Source organism: Macaca fascicularis, chromosome 12, assembly GCF_037993035.2.
Source record: "Macaca fascicularis isolate 582-1 chromosome 12, T2T-MFA8v1.1".
In the NCBI taxonomy this organism is placed as follows: Eukaryota; Metazoa; Chordata; class Mammalia; order Primates; family Cercopithecidae; genus Macaca; species Macaca fascicularis.
In genome coordinates this window covers 64,339,510-64,354,875 of record NC_088386.1, presented here as the reverse complement: position 1 = coordinate 64,354,875, position 15,366 = coordinate 64,339,510, and the positions used below count along the sequence as shown (strand labels likewise).

Below are 15,366 nucleotides of genomic sequence, written 5' to 3'. Positions count from 1 at the left end.
TCATTACTTACATTTTTTTCTAAGCTCATCTATGATCAAATCTCAATTACAAATCTCAATTTAAATGTACACTGGAATATCCAGTATAGAGTTGTTTTAGTCTCCAAGGCACATTATGAGTTGGGCATTTTTGCCTATGTAAATAAAGTGCCAACAGTGGGACTTATTCACCTTTTCCATCTTGGTCCCCTCTACACTTTATAAGTAATGGATTTATAGTGATTTCCTATAAATCATTGCCAAGTTATGGAGATGGAGTCTTAGAGAAGAAACAAAAGCATGCCAAATGGTTATTTATTGTGATCTTTTCCTGTGGCATCAACTGAGAGGCTAGGGGATGGGCATGGGAAGTGGTAGAGCTTTACTCTTTACTGGACTTCCTTTTGCACTTTTGAAATTTTATATGCTGTGCTTGCATTACCTATTCAAAACTATTTACTACGAGCCAGGTGCAGTGGCACACCTGCAATCCCAACTACATAGGAGGCTGAGGCAGGAGGATCCCTTGAGCCCAGGAGTTTGAGACCAGCCTAGGCAACATGGTGAGATTCCATATGAATTTTTTTAAAAGTATATATTAATTTTTTAAAGCCATTGTACAGCCCTGAGACTGAGGGCACCCTGTCCACTCAAACTTAGGTTCAGTCAAACAGCCCTCTGAGTACTTGTTAAAAATCATCCCCTTAGGCTGGGCGCGGTGGCTCAAGCCTGTAATCCCAGCACCTTGGGAGGCCGAGACGGGTGGATCACGAGGTCAGGAGATCGAGACCATCCTGGCTTACACGGTGAAACCCCGTCTCTACTAAAAAAATACAAAAAAACTAGCCGGGCGAGGTGGCGGGCGCCTGTAGTCCCAGCTACTCGGGAGGCTGAGGCAGGAGAATGGCGTGAACCCGGGAGGCGGAGCTTGCAGTGAGCCGAGATCCCGCCGCTGCACTCCAGCCTGGGCGACAGAGCAAGACTCCGTCTCAAAAAAAAAAAAAAAAAAAAAAAAAAAAAAAAAAAAAATCATCCCCTGTTGTCTTCTCACTCAAATTATTTAACCTCTAAGTCAACTCCTCTCCCAACTCTTCTGAAATGGTTCTACTGAAAAACACAAGTTCTTTCATTTTGCCTCTCTGTAGCGTTTTACACAATTGATAAATCATTGATGTGTATTCATCCATTCACTCATTCATTCCAGGATGTCTTTTGAAGCACCTTCTTTGTTCCAGGTATTGACGAGAGATCCAAGGAGGAACAAGCGCCAATCCCTTCTTTCAAGGACAGCAGTTTGATGAAGGAAGGTTACATTATACTATGATAGATTATGAAGACGACGATAGATATGATGATAGATAGATATGATGGACAGATTATGAAGATATGATAGATACAGAGGAGGTCTTTAGAGAAATGTAATGGGAATTACAAAGAGGTATCCCACGCAGCCTAGTTGGGAATGAAGGGAAACACAGAAAATGCTGGTAAGAGATAGTCACACTTGCTGACACTTGATATGCATGTATCAGTCGTGTTTACATAAGAGAAACTGTTCTGTTGTATCTGGAAAATTATCTCTCAAGAGTGCTTTGAGTGCACAGTTTGCATGGGACCTTATAGTTCATGAGGCTTGGAAGATACTCAGAGGCCAGATAATGGGATGACTCTAGTGCCATGTTTTAACTTTAACCCAAAGGTAAATGGAGTCACAAAAGGGTCTTTCTTCTCTCCACATAGGAACTTAACGCACATTTGTGATATTTAGATTTTTTTTTTGTTTGTTTTCTTTTTTGAGACAGGGTCTCACTCTGTCACTTAGGCTGGAGTGCAGTGACACGATCTTGGCTCACTGCAACCTCTGCCTCCCAAACTCAAGCAATCTTCCCGCCTCAGCTTCCCAAGTAGTTAGAGCTAAACGTGTGTGCCACCAGGCCCAGCTAATTTATTTTTTATTTTTTGTAGAGATGAGGTTTCACCATATTGCCCAGGCTGGTTTCCAAGCTCCTGGGCTCAAGCAATCCACCCACCTCAGTCTTCCAAAGTTCTGGGATTACAGGTGTGAGCCACAGTGCCTGGCCAATATTTAGATTTTAGTTTTAGGCTGTTCATTCTGACGGTAGTGTAGAAACTCTAAAGCAAACTGAGATAAGGATTAGGAAGAGTGAGGAGGCTGTTGCCAGGAACCAGGAGAAAAATGGTGAGGCCTTAACTAACCCTGGAGGCAGTGGTAGAGTTTTAAAATGGAACCAGCAAGACTTGGTGATAGACTGGATTAAGGGTAAGTAATGAGGGAGTGGGAGGAATCTAGAACAAAGCCCAAGCTTCTGGTATCTTCCTCAAAATTCCCTTCTCTATGGCCTCCATGGGAGGAACTAAAGAACAGGAGTTAATGATATAGGCTTTGGAGTGTGGGGAATTCAAAAGTTGGCTACACTACAAATTAGTATGCTAACTTTGGGAGAAATTTCTTAGCCCCTTTGAGTTTCAGTTTCCTGTTATGTAAATGGAAGTAATACCATATATTTCATAGCAGAGTATACATAATGACTGTTCAATAAACATTTACTGTTATTACTGTTATCAGGATCCCCTTATTTTTTGCAGAATAAAGATGTTAAAGATAATTTTATGGCCAGGTATGCTGGCTCCTGACTATAATCCCAGCACTTTGGGAGGCTGAGGCAGGTGGATCACCTGAGGTTAGGAGTTCAGACTAGCCTGGGCAACATGGCAAAAACCCTGTCTCAACTAAAAATACAAAAAACTAAACAAAACAAACAAACAAAAAATTAGCCAGGTGTGGTGGTAAGCACCTGTAGTCTCGGCTACTCAGGAGGCTGAAGCAGGAGAATTACTTGAACCTGGGAGGCAGAAGTTGCAGTGAGCCAAGATCGCACCACTGCACTCCAGCCTGGGTGACAGAGTGAAGACTACGTCTCAAAAAAGAAAATAAAATAAAGATAATTTTATATTATACACACAAAACACTAAAAAATATAACTATCCTAATTCAAAAATTTATAAAACTCACATGACTACTCACCAAACAATTTAGAATTCTCAAGAAGTTTTACTTAATGCATTTTTTTATTTCACTAAATTTTTCCTTTGATAACTTGAGGCACTTGTATTACTTTACGACTCTCGAAAGTCGCAGATAGCATCCTCATTTTAAAAAATAAACATTTTGCATCTAGAGATCTGAAAATTTTACTTAGGACATTAAGATTTTGAAAACAAACATATTGGTTAAAAATACTCTCAAAGTTACAAACAAATTGCAAGTTCATTACAAGGATTTTTTTTTCCTTTTTTCCTGAATAAGTTGCCAATCTAATGCTCCATCATCTTCTAATATTTTAGTGTGCATTTCCTTCAAACAAGGATGTTCTACAACAAAACCACAATACAACCATCAAAAGCAGGAAATTGAAATGGATTCATCACTACTATCTAACCCTCAGTTCCACCAATTGTCCTGCCTAAGTTTCCCATAGCAACAGGAGCTAGTTCAGTATCGTGCCTGGCATTCAGGCACTATGTTTCTTTAGTCTCCACTCTGGAACAGTTCTTAGCCCTTCCTTGGCTTTCCTGCCATTGACAGACTTGAAGATGACCAGTTAATTATTTTGTGTAACATCCTTCAATTTGGGCTTATCTGATGTTTGCTCATGATCAGATTCAGGTTTCGTATCTTTGGCAGGAATATCACAGAAGTGATGCTGTGATCTTATTGCATTCATTCACGTGACTCATTTCATTTGCCCCATTAATGATGGTGTTCACCTGATTACGATGGTGTCTGCCAGGCTGCTTCGCTGTTTTAACCTTTGAAGTGAGTAAATATTTTGTGGCGACGTACCTTGAAACTAGGCAAACACCTTGCTCCTCATCACATTTTCAGTTTATTATATATTAATTTATATCATATGAACTCATAGTTTCCCATTTTATTCAATGCATTATAATTTATTACTATTACTACTTTTATGGCAAAGTTGCTGTAGCATTTTATTATTGCTACAAAAGACAATCAATCATATTTTCAATGAAATATACTCACTGAATGATGGTTCAACACACGAGGCAAAGAGGGATGTCTTTGGAGAAGGCACTTAAAGTAGCAAATTTTACTGCTTGACTAAACCAAAAATGAGCTAACTCAATCTGGCTGGGGGCCTGTTAGGACTGTTCCTTCTCACTGTGGCCTGACTAAAAACCAGCGGCATTAAGCAAGTGTCACATTTCCCATGGCCTGTGCCCCAATGAGGTGGTTCTGCTCTCATAAGCTCTTTTATGAGACCAGTTTTCCCCAGTGCCGGTTCAGAAAATCTGCTCAGAGTTGGCAGAAATTGTTCAGAAAGCTTCTTGAAGGCCCTTTGTTTCTTGGTCTGACTTTCAGTTTGTACCAGCTACTTTAAGCAGCTTCAGCTTCCCAAGGTTACTAGCAACTTCTACTTTTCCTAATATATTTGGTTTTCCATTGCATTGGTTGTGATAGTCTGTTAGACTAGTAGCCTCCCAATTAACTGTAGCTCCACTTCATCCCTCTTTTTGAATCTGGGCTGGGCTCGTGACTTCCTTAATCAATAGGAGGCACACTCCAGCTGATATGGTTTGGATCTCTGTCCCCACCCAAATCTCACCTTGAATTGTAATAATCCCCACATGTTGTGGGAGGGACTCGGTGGGAGGTAATTGAGTCATGGGGGCAGGTGCTTCTTGTGCTGTTCTCATGACAGTGAATAAGTCTCATGAGATCTGATGGTTTTATAAAGGGGAGTTCCCCTATACAAGCCCTCTTGACTGCAGTCACGTAAGATATGCCTTTCGCCTTCTGCTATGGTTATGAGGCCTCCCCATCCATGTGGAACTGTGAGTCTGTTAAACCTCTTTCCTTTATACATTACCCAGTCCTGGGTATGTCTTCCTTAGTAGCGTGAGAACAAACTAATACACCAGCTTATTAATTTTGAGGCACAAAATATCCTAGATTTTAGTTGGTTCTGTGTCCTCATAACATTTTCCCATCATTCTTTACGTACTTCTTTGCTTTCTGGCCCAACAATGTTCCACACCCAGTCTTAGATTTCCCCGCCCAGGTCTGGGTTCAGCTACTTCAAGGAGCCCTGGTTCCTTTTCGTGGAGAATGGGTTTAGGATGGATTTAGAAACCAAGATCTGGGTCACTAGGTGTGCTCAGAAGGAGCTATTGAGGAGGCATTGACTCTAGGCCCTGAGGTGGACAGTTATGAAATATCTATCATCTATCTACCTATCTATCTATCTAATCTGTGTGTGGGTATACACACACATACTCACATGTAAATGCAGATATACACTTACATCTGTGTTCATTTTGATATCTACCTATTAAAAACCATACACGGATACCTACAATTTTAATCCAATACTACTAAGTTCATTCGGTTTTCTCCTCCTCCATATTTACACTTCCCTTTTCCAGCAGTGAGAAACTGGCTCCGCTTATTGTTAATATATTTACATCTCTGATCAATCCTCCCCAATGTAACCCATCTCCCACTGCTTCCACTCTGGCTTTCCATGCTCTGGCTTCTCATGCCAGGCTGCCCCTCTGCAGGGATGGCCTCACCATCCTGCTTGGGCTTTGATTCTTCGTGCTTCCTCCTCCAACTCCTCACTCCCACCTTGTGTGGATTCCTCTTTACCCCCATCTTGGACTATGATTCTGCCAGCTGCCCTGTCCTTCTGGGCAGACACCTCCATGCCCAATGTGGCCCCCAACGTTCCACTCTGGGCCACAGTGATTCCCTCACCTGGCAGAGATATCTGCTCTGCTCTGTCCTATTTGAGGTTTTGGGACTGAACAGTTCAGGAAGAGAAGCGAAAGGAAAGGAAAAAGAAAAAGGAAGAAGAGAAACTCATCATTATCATCTTTTTGTTTTTTTTGAGGTAGGAGCTCACTCTGTCACTCAGGCTACAGTGCAGCGGCACCATCATAGACTGCAGCCTTGAACTCCTGGGCTCAAGCAATTCTCCTGCTTTGGCCTCCCAATGTGCTTAAATTATAGGTGTAAGCCACCAACCCTGGCTGTCATCTTTATTATTTACATCATTTTTTTCTTATCACTTACCTTTCTTATCACTATTTTCTTTGCTGATTTATCTTCTTCCTCTCATCCCCCAAACATGGGTATTTCTCAAGGTTCTGGTTTGGCAGGCAGTGCAGAAAAGATCAAAGCTTGGACTAAGTTCTTTGCATCACCACTTTCTGGTTGTAAGACCAAGGACAAGGTTTTTACCCTCTTGTGCTTCAGTTTATCTGGAAAAAAAAAAAAAATGAAAATCATAACAGCCTCCAGTGTCAGTCTTCTATTTCCAATTTTTGTTAGACATTTCCACATGAAAGGACTCTCATCAGCTTAAATTTAAAATGTAAAAATCAACCCATTTTTCCTTTCCAAAATTGAGGCATCTTCTCACAGCTCCTCTTTCTGTAAATATATATTCACTCTACAAGAATTTATCGGGCACCTGCTGTGTAGTGGACACGGTGGCTGATAATGGGCACCTACTGTGTAGTGGACACGGTGGCTGATATGGATCAGCTATCAAAGGCAAGGCCTTTGCCCTCAAGACGTTTCCAGTGAGTCCAGTGGGAAAGGCCGTGTGGTAAGTGTTCTGATGGAGTTAAATGGTTGTACCTTTTCTTCTCAAGGAAGAGCACCAAATTCCCAAAGACTAAGGCTTTCTGGCAAGACTAACTTCTAACATACATTAGTCTTCAAGGCCAAGTAAGAGTTAGCTACATGAAGAAGAAGAGGAAAAAGGTCTCCGTGGCAGTGTAAGCAGCATGGCCAGAGTTCCGGAGCTGTCACAGGCATGGCACATTCTGAGATAGATAGTGCCGATGGGGAGGGATGAGGATGGAGTGGAAGGCCAAGGTCAGGCCACTAAGGGGAAGAACAGGTGGTAGGGAGTGGGATGCCGGCTGCCTCACTGCTTCATGCTATGCCCTTTGTCTCAAATGCCCTTCCTCTTTCCACTGGACTCATTCAAATCCTATCCATTCTTCCTAGCTTTCTCCTTGAAACCTTTTCTTACCTGATCCCAGAAGCAGCTGTTACCAGCAGCGAATCCTTATGGGTCTGCAGCAACCTCAGTTCTTAGCTCCTCAGAAGAAAGAATTTGGGGCTGGGTGCGGTGGCTCACGCCTGTAATCCCAGCACTTTGGAAGGTGGAGGCAGGCGGATCACTTGAGGTCAGGCATTTGAGACCAGCCTGGCCAACATGGTGAAACCCTGTCTCTACTAAAAATACAAAAAATTAGCCAGGTGTGATGGCGGGCGCCGGTAGTCCCAGCCACTCTGGAGCGGGGGCAGGGAAGAATTTGACCGAGGAAAAATAAGGCAGAGACTAAGGCAAGTTTTAGAGCAAGAGTGAAAGTTTACGAAAAGGTTTTAGGGCAGGAACAAAATGAAGTAAAGTACACTTCGAAGAGGGCCAAGCTGGCAACTTGAGAGATCAAGTGCCTGGCTTGACCTTTGACTTAGGGTTTTACACATTGGCATACCTCTGGGGTCTTGCATCCCTTTTCCCCTGATTCTTCCCTTCTGGTGGGCTGTCTGCATGCCCAGTGCCCTACCAGTGCTTGGGGAGGGCTGCCTGCGCAACGTGTTTACGGGAGTTATAGGCATGCTCACTTGAGACGTTCTTCCTTTACCAGTACAACGTTCCTAGAGGAAAGTCATATACCAGTTAAACTCCCCCATTTTGCCTCATAGTGCGCATGCTTGAGCCCACTTACCTAACTCCTGAGATCTTATTGGGAAGCTGCTGATAACCAGTTTCAGGTTTTTTCTATCTGTCGGGAGACTGCTTTCCCTGGTGCTGGCTGTGACTAATTGTTTTAGAGAAATAATGACTGTAACAGTGTAACAACCACCTGACCATCACTTGATGGTCGTCTGATGTTCCGGATTGGGCGGGCAGCCCTCTCCTGGCCTGCTGATGTCTGCCTACTATAACACAACCTCTCTCTCCTCTGAACTTTTCTGGCAATTACTATTCTCACAACATATTTGATATAACGATGATACCAATGTCTTCTATCTATAGATTTTATTTTTATTTTTAAAAGCCTTTTGCTGGCCGGGGGCAGTGGCTTATGCCTGTAATCCTAGCACTTTGGGAGGCTGAGGCAGGTGGATCACTTGAGGTCAGGAGTTCAAGACCAGCCTGGCCAATATGGTGAAACCCCATCTCTACTAAAAATACAAAAAAAAAATTAGCCGGGTGTGGTGGTGTGCACCTGTCATTCCAGCTACTTGGGAGGCTGAGGCACGAGAATCACTTGAATCTGGGAGGCAGAGGTTGCAGTGAGCTGAGACACTGCCACTGCACTCCAGCCTGGGCAGCAGAGTGAGACTCTGTCTAAAAAAAAAAAAAAGTTTTTGCCTTGATCATTAAGTTTGATGTACACATAGAACAATTATTTCTTCAGAGCTAATAACTTCTGCCTGTGGCCTGCCTCCCTAACTGGATTGAGACCCCCTTCAATGCAGCAGCTTTGCCCCTGACTTCCTTATACTCCTCACAAAGCCTAACATAATGTCTCAAACGATTGGTGCTCAATATATTTATTGACTTGATTTTGATGTGCATTTTACTGCTTTCATTAGCATTCTGGTTCTGTGGGTAAACAATTTGGTACATGTAGCATAGTGTAAACTACTGGTTACCATAGTGCAAACTATTTTATAACTCCTCAGAAATGACTTGTAAGTGATACAACTAAGAAATGGCAGCACTAGAAGTGTGGTATGTCAGGGCTCTGTTCTGTGTACCATCTAGTACCCTCAGCTAAGAGAAAAACAATACGCAATGCTCTGAAAAACTCTAGGGATCCTTTTGAACTCATCTTTGGTGACATGGCTCCAATTAGTCTGAAATCTAACATAGTCTTGCTTGATGGCTTGCCAGACAGTAACTAGCACTCTGGGTCAGGAACTTAGGCTAGAGCCAAGAGTTCAATCCTGATGAATCAAATTAACAGCTATGACTCAGAAAGAGGAGGGCTGGTAACTGCTCTTTTATTTCCTATAACTCAAGTTACAGGATATAAACTCAATTTGTAGCATTTCATCCCTCACCTACTACCCACCCCTAGGACTATTTCCCTATGAGTCTTTCAGCCCATTCTTAAAACCCAGACCCCTAAAAAACAACTTTACTATGCAGATCCCTTCCATTCTTCAGTCTGCAATGTCTTGAATGACTGAACTGCTTCCCCTGGTTCTTTGGGAACCTGTGTTCTGGGTTAGGTTTGACCTTGCAAGTTCCCAGGGTTAGATTGAGGAAGATGGAATTAGACTGATAGAGTGAACTTGAAAAATTGAGTTCAGTTATTGATGTATTTGATTTATTGGGGGTCTTTCCCAAGAAAAGCTTCTGATATTGTTGAAAGGACTAAACAATATGATTCCAAAAAGAGGGAAGATACAGATGAAAACTACAGGAGGAAAAATTAGATCTGTAAGAAAATTTAACAGAGGTAGATAAGAAAAAAAGCCAATGGAGAATTCGAAATGCAGTACAAATCTTGGCAGCCCACACCTTCAGAAACAAATGCAAACATTTGGAATGGAAATGAAAAAATGGAATCTGTGTAATGAACCAGAAAGAGTACGCATAAGTTTTGGAATCACTCAGGTCTAGGGTCAAATCTTTACTGTGCTGGGGAGTGTTTAACTGGCTCATCATAAATGAATAAATAAACAAGAAAGCAAGCCCTAATTTGCAGCTTTTGCTGCAAATTATAAAGTTATTAAATACATGGTCTAGGAAAGTAATGTCACTGAACACAGATTTGTGAAGAAATGCACAACAGCACACATAAATACAAATACAAATTTGTATTCATATCCTTCATACAAATACAATAGATGTAAATAACCTCAAGAGCATAGATGATAGTTGAAGATAGGTAAATCATTAAAAGTGATGTTTTTGGGTATTTATTACCTGTAAATATGTATTTTTTTGAGGCAGGGTCTTGCTCTGTGCCCAAGCTGGAGTGCAGTGGTGTGATCACACTTCACTACAGTCTTGACTTCCCAGGCTCAAGCAATCCTCCCACCTCAGCTTCTCAAGTAACTAGGACTACAGGTGTGTGCCACCATGACTGCTGATTTTTGTTTTTTGTTTTTTTGGTTTTTTTGGTAGAGACGGGGTTTCACCATATTGTACAGGCTGGTCTCCAACCCCTGGGCTCAAGCAATCCTCCTGCTCAACCTCCCAAAGTGCTGGGATTACAGGTGAGAGCCACTGTGCCTGGCCTTATTACCTATATTTTAAAATATAATTTTAATTTGTAAGTTTATACAATTTTTTAAAATGACTGTTTAATGATCAGCTTGCAAAATTTCAGAAAATAGAACAATCAGCCTGTACAAGCTGATATGAGCTGCCTCCACCACACCACTGATGAATGATGATACACTTGATCCTTATGATTGCTGGATTCCATATTTGTGAATTCACTTGCCCTCTAAAATTTATTTGCAAACCAAAAATCAATACTCAAAGCATGTGATGGTTAATTTTCTGTGTCAATTTAACTGGGCTACAGGATGCTTAGATATTTAGTTAAGCTATATTCTTGGTGTATCTGTGAAGGTGTCTTTGAGTGAGATTAACATTTGAATCTATAGGCTGAGTAAAGTAGATTGTCCTTCCTGGTGTGAGTGGGCCTCATTTAATTCCTAAAGGCTTGAACTGAACAAAAAGTCTGAGAAAGGAAGAATTTGGTCTCTCTCTGCTTGACTGTCTTTGAGCTGGGACATTGGTCTTCTCCTGCCCCTAGAACCAAACTGGGACTGGAACTTACACCAACAGCTCTTCTACTTCTCAGGTCTTTGGACTTAGACTGGAACTGTACCGTCAACTCTCCTGGCTCTACAGCTTGTGACCGAAGATCTTGGGACTTCTCGGCCTCCATCATCTTGGTGTGAACCAATTCCCCATAATAAATCTTTCTCTCCTTCCCTCCCTTTCTCTCCCTCTCTCTGTATACACACACACACACACACACACACACACACACACACACGTATTTTATTGGTTCTGTTACTGTCGGCAAATCTGTACAGGCCTGAGGCAACCTCAATTCTTGCATCCTCAAAAGAAAGAATTTGACTGCGGAGGCATAAGGCAAAGTGAAAGACCAAGGCAAGTGTTTTAGAGCAGGAGTGAAGTTTATTTAAAAGTTTTAGTGCAAGAATGAAAGGAAGTAAAGTTACTTGGAAGATGGCCAAGTGGGCAACTTGAGAGATCAAGTGCCTGGTTTGACCTTTGACTTGGGGTTTTGTATGTTGGCATACTACCCGGGTCTTGCATCCCTTCTCCCGATTCTTCCCTTGTGGTGGAATGTCTGCATGCGTAGTGCTTGCTAGCACTTGGGAGAGGCTGCACTCAGTGTGTTTATTGGAGTTGTATGCATGCTTACTTGGGGCCTTCCTCCCTTACCAGTTGAATGCTCCTAGAAGGTCATATAACAGTTAAACTTCACCATTTTGTCTCTTAATAAGCATGCCTGAGCCCACTCTCCCAACTCCTGAGATCTTATCAGGGAGCTGCTGATAACCAGTTTCAGATTTTTTCTATCTATCGGGGGAGACTGCCTTTCCTTAACACCACTTTGACAAATTATTATTTTAGAGAAACAGTGTAACAACCACCTGACAATTACCTGATAGTCACCTGACATTCCTGGTTCAGGGGTGGCCCTCTTCTGCCCTGCTCATGCCTGACTAGCTACCTACTGTAACAGTTCTGCTTCTCTGGAGAACCCTGATGAATACATGTATCTTTTATAGTCATCTGTGGTGAAAATTTTGAGTCACTTGATGCACATATTCTAAGCTGGGGCTGAACAAGGCGCCACTCTGCCTTCTTCTTTCAACTCATGCTGTAAACAAATATTCTTTTTGTAGTTTGTCTAGTGACACATCTTTCGCATCTTTGTGCTTTTTGTTGGTGATTTTGCTGTTTAAAATGGTCCCCAAGTGTAGGGCTAAAGTGCTGTCTAGGGCGCTTAAGTGTAAGAAAGCTGTGATATGCCTTATGGGGAAAATGAAACCACCTTTGCAAAATAACAGCGAGAAAATTTTAGCAGTGAAAGAAGTCTGATCTAACTAACCCTCATCTTGCCTTTAACATCCAAACTGCCCTTAATCATTCCTTGGGCTTGGGACAAGCTAACCTTGGGAGACATTTAGTTTATAGTTTAAACAATAGCCATTCCTCAAAACGAAACCACCTTTTGTAAAGCTAATGAAAGACCACCAGGTTAGGAGGATGACAGGAGCCTAAATTCTGCTAAGGTGTAGACATAAAGGATTATCAACCATTATTCTGGAGGTTACAAGATTTGCAACTTCCCCAATTACTCTTGCAGATAACATCTGTCTTGCAGAACCTAAGATTGGCCTTTTGTGATGTCTTTTCAGGTTTTTGCATTTCTGATGACCAGTGTCTCCATCTGGACCTCCCTGTGGCCCCAACCAGGTGGTGGCCCTATCCAGAAGTGAACTGAGCACTCATAAGGACCATTTTCCATACCTCTATGATTGCATCCTTGAAAAAACCCTAGCCTCTGAATTTTCAGGGAGACTGATTTGCATGATAATACGCCAGTCTTCTAATCAGCCAGCTCTGTGTGAATTAAAGCCACACAGAATTAAATTCCTTTATCTTGACAAATCAGCTCTATCCGGGCAGCCGGCAAGGAGAACCCATTGGGCAGTTACAAAAATGCATGTGTTGATAAGCTTCATTCAGGAATGAGTTATAGTGCAGTTGACTGTGAGTTCAACGGTAATTAACCAAAAATACAGATTAAATAGGAAGTCTTTAAACAAATACACATAAAACAAGGTTATGTATTAATCAGTTGATGAAATGTGACCAGAAGGTCCCGGAAAACTAACCCTGTATTTATCCTAGGAGTAATGATTCAGCACTGGCTAATTCAGTGCTTGCAGTGACTTTTTAGAACATAACTATCATGAATAATGAGAATAAAATGTATCTACCTTTGAGGGGATAAGTGGCTTGACTGAGGTAGTTTTGCACCCAGCATTATGCCTGACACACAGTAGGAAAACAAGGTTGATTCTCTTCTCTGTCTAACCTCCCTGGGTGGTGGTGTGATGCTAAACTAAGTAGGTTCATTCATATGCAACTAGCAGTTGTGAAATCTACAAACAGCAAATATTGTCATTTTTGGCTTCTCTCCTCCTCCAGAGAGGTGCTTTGGAAATCGCTCTCATCCATCAATTCACAGTCCACTAGGTGCCTTTGAACTACATACAGAAAGGTGGTAACGAAACAACAGAAAAGAACTGCCTTTAGTCAGGAAGTTTGCCTTCCTACCTAAAGATCTCCTCTGGCTGATGATTGCCAATTTCTCATATTTTTTTCAAGTTGCTTTCCTTGAAGTGACCTGAAGGCATTTCCTGTCCCAGATCTTAGCATACTTACAGCAAAATCTTCCACCTCTCACTCTCCATCAGGACTTTGACTTTGTTGCTTGAGAGTTAAATCTTCAGTAATATATAATCCTTTATATCCTCCCATGGCCATGTGCCCATCTTCCTGCCTTGTCATGCAATGCAGACACTACGGACACACTAGGAGTTTGAGAAGGCTTTTTCCAGTTATAAATACAAGTTAGTATTTGTTCCATTGCTTAGCTCATGTTCTTTCTCTTATTAAAGATGACAACCAATAAGATTATGCTACTCCTGTCTCAAATCCCTGAAGTATTTCCCACTACTCTTAGCCTAAAACTTGCCCTCCTTACCACGGGGATAGGATATGGGCCCTGTATGATCTGTCCCTTGCTAACTTTTCAGTCTCATGCCCTGAGCTTTCCTTTTGCTCATTATGCTTCATCCACACTGGCCTTCTTGTTATTCCTTGAATTTAGAAGCATACTCCCACCTTGCAGCCTTTGTCTTGCAGGTTCCCACTGCCTTTGCCTGCATTGCTCCTACGCAAGATCCCCCCACTGGCTGCTCCTGTCAGTAAGGTCTTACTTAGCTCAGATTACCTGTCCATAAGGTACCTTTAACCACCCAATCTGAAGAGCCCTGGCAATCACCATGCAATCACCTTATTTCTTCATTACTTTGTCCTTTTGAGATGGGATTGTTCCCTTGACATTGACCCCCCTTTTGGGCAGGAACTGGAATGGCTTGTTTCACTCAGCCTGCTGAATGCTGGAATTAGCTGGTTGCTCCTCTCTAGCAAAAGCAGGCTCTGTGTGGGCCCTACAATGGCATCCAAGCCCCTGTCCTCTCAGCACCCTGGTTCTTGTCTGGCATCCAGGAAGAATCAGGTCACATAGACGGATTGAAGGGTGGTGTATGCGGAGGATCTTATTGGGCAATAAAAGTGGCTGTCAGCGGGATGGGGAATTGGAAAGGGGATGGTACAGAAAGGTGATCTTTCCCTGAAGCTGCACTGTCTGAAGTTAGCCGCATCTATCTGTAGTCTCCAACACTTCGTTGCTGCTTCTCTGCTTACCACTCAGCCACCTGTATCCCTGACACTCAGCAGCTTGTATCCCCAATGCTCAGCCACTTGTGTTGCTCTGCCAGCTGAGTCCTTTTATGGGCACAGGATAAGGGTGTGGCAGGCGGGGGCGGGGGGGGGGGGGGGAATTGGGGTGAAAAATGGGGCCAGCTGTTTTCACTTAGGGCTGAGGTTCCAGGCTTAAGGGTGGGGTTTAGCGGGGAGCTCAGCTGTGCCATATCAGTTTGTCACTATGTGAAATTGCTTTGTTTTAAGGGCTGAATTGTGTCTGCCTCCAAATTCTTGTTGAAACCTTAACCTCTATTGCCTCAGGAGGTGACAATATTTGGATGCAGGGCTTTTTAAAGAGGTGATTAAGGTAAAATGAGGTCATATGGGCAGGCCCCAATCCAGTATGACTGGATTCCTTAGAAGAAGAGGAAATTAGAATACAGACATACGCAGAGGAAAGATCACGTGAAGATACGGTGAGAAGGAGCCATTCATAAACCAGGAAGAGAGACCTCAGGAGAAATCAGTCCTGACGGCACCTTGATCTTGGACTTCTAGCCTCTAGAACTGTGAGAAAATACACTCTGTTACTAAATTTATTTTCTCATGGTTCTGAGCCACCCAGTCTGTGGTATTTTGTAATGGCAGCCCTAGCAAACCAATGTTCCTTGTTTCTTTTTAAAAAAATAGACTTTATTATTTTAGAGCAGTTTTAGGTTCACTGCAAAATTGACAGGTATGGTTCCTGCTTCTATGGAACTTGCAATAAAGGGAAGGAAAAAAACAAACAAACAAGGAGCTGCACATCATATAT

The 15,366-nt window shown here is 42.4% G+C and overlaps 1 protein-coding gene and 1 long non-coding RNA gene across 3 annotated transcripts in view; both read left to right on the top strand.

Moving 5' to 3' along the window:
* SPC25 (SPC25 component of NDC80 kinetochore complex) overlaps positions 1-15,366 on the top strand; it is a 119,211-nt gene that overhangs the window by 102,119 nt on the left and 1,726 nt on the right. The window lies entirely within an intron of this gene.
* On the top strand, positions 10,149-12,611 carry LOC141408182 (uncharacterized). The gene is made up of 3 exons (XR_012421193.1): positions 10,149-10,279; positions 10,876-10,969; positions 12,473-12,611. It is a non-coding gene; the product is annotated as an uncharacterized lncRNA (long non-coding RNA).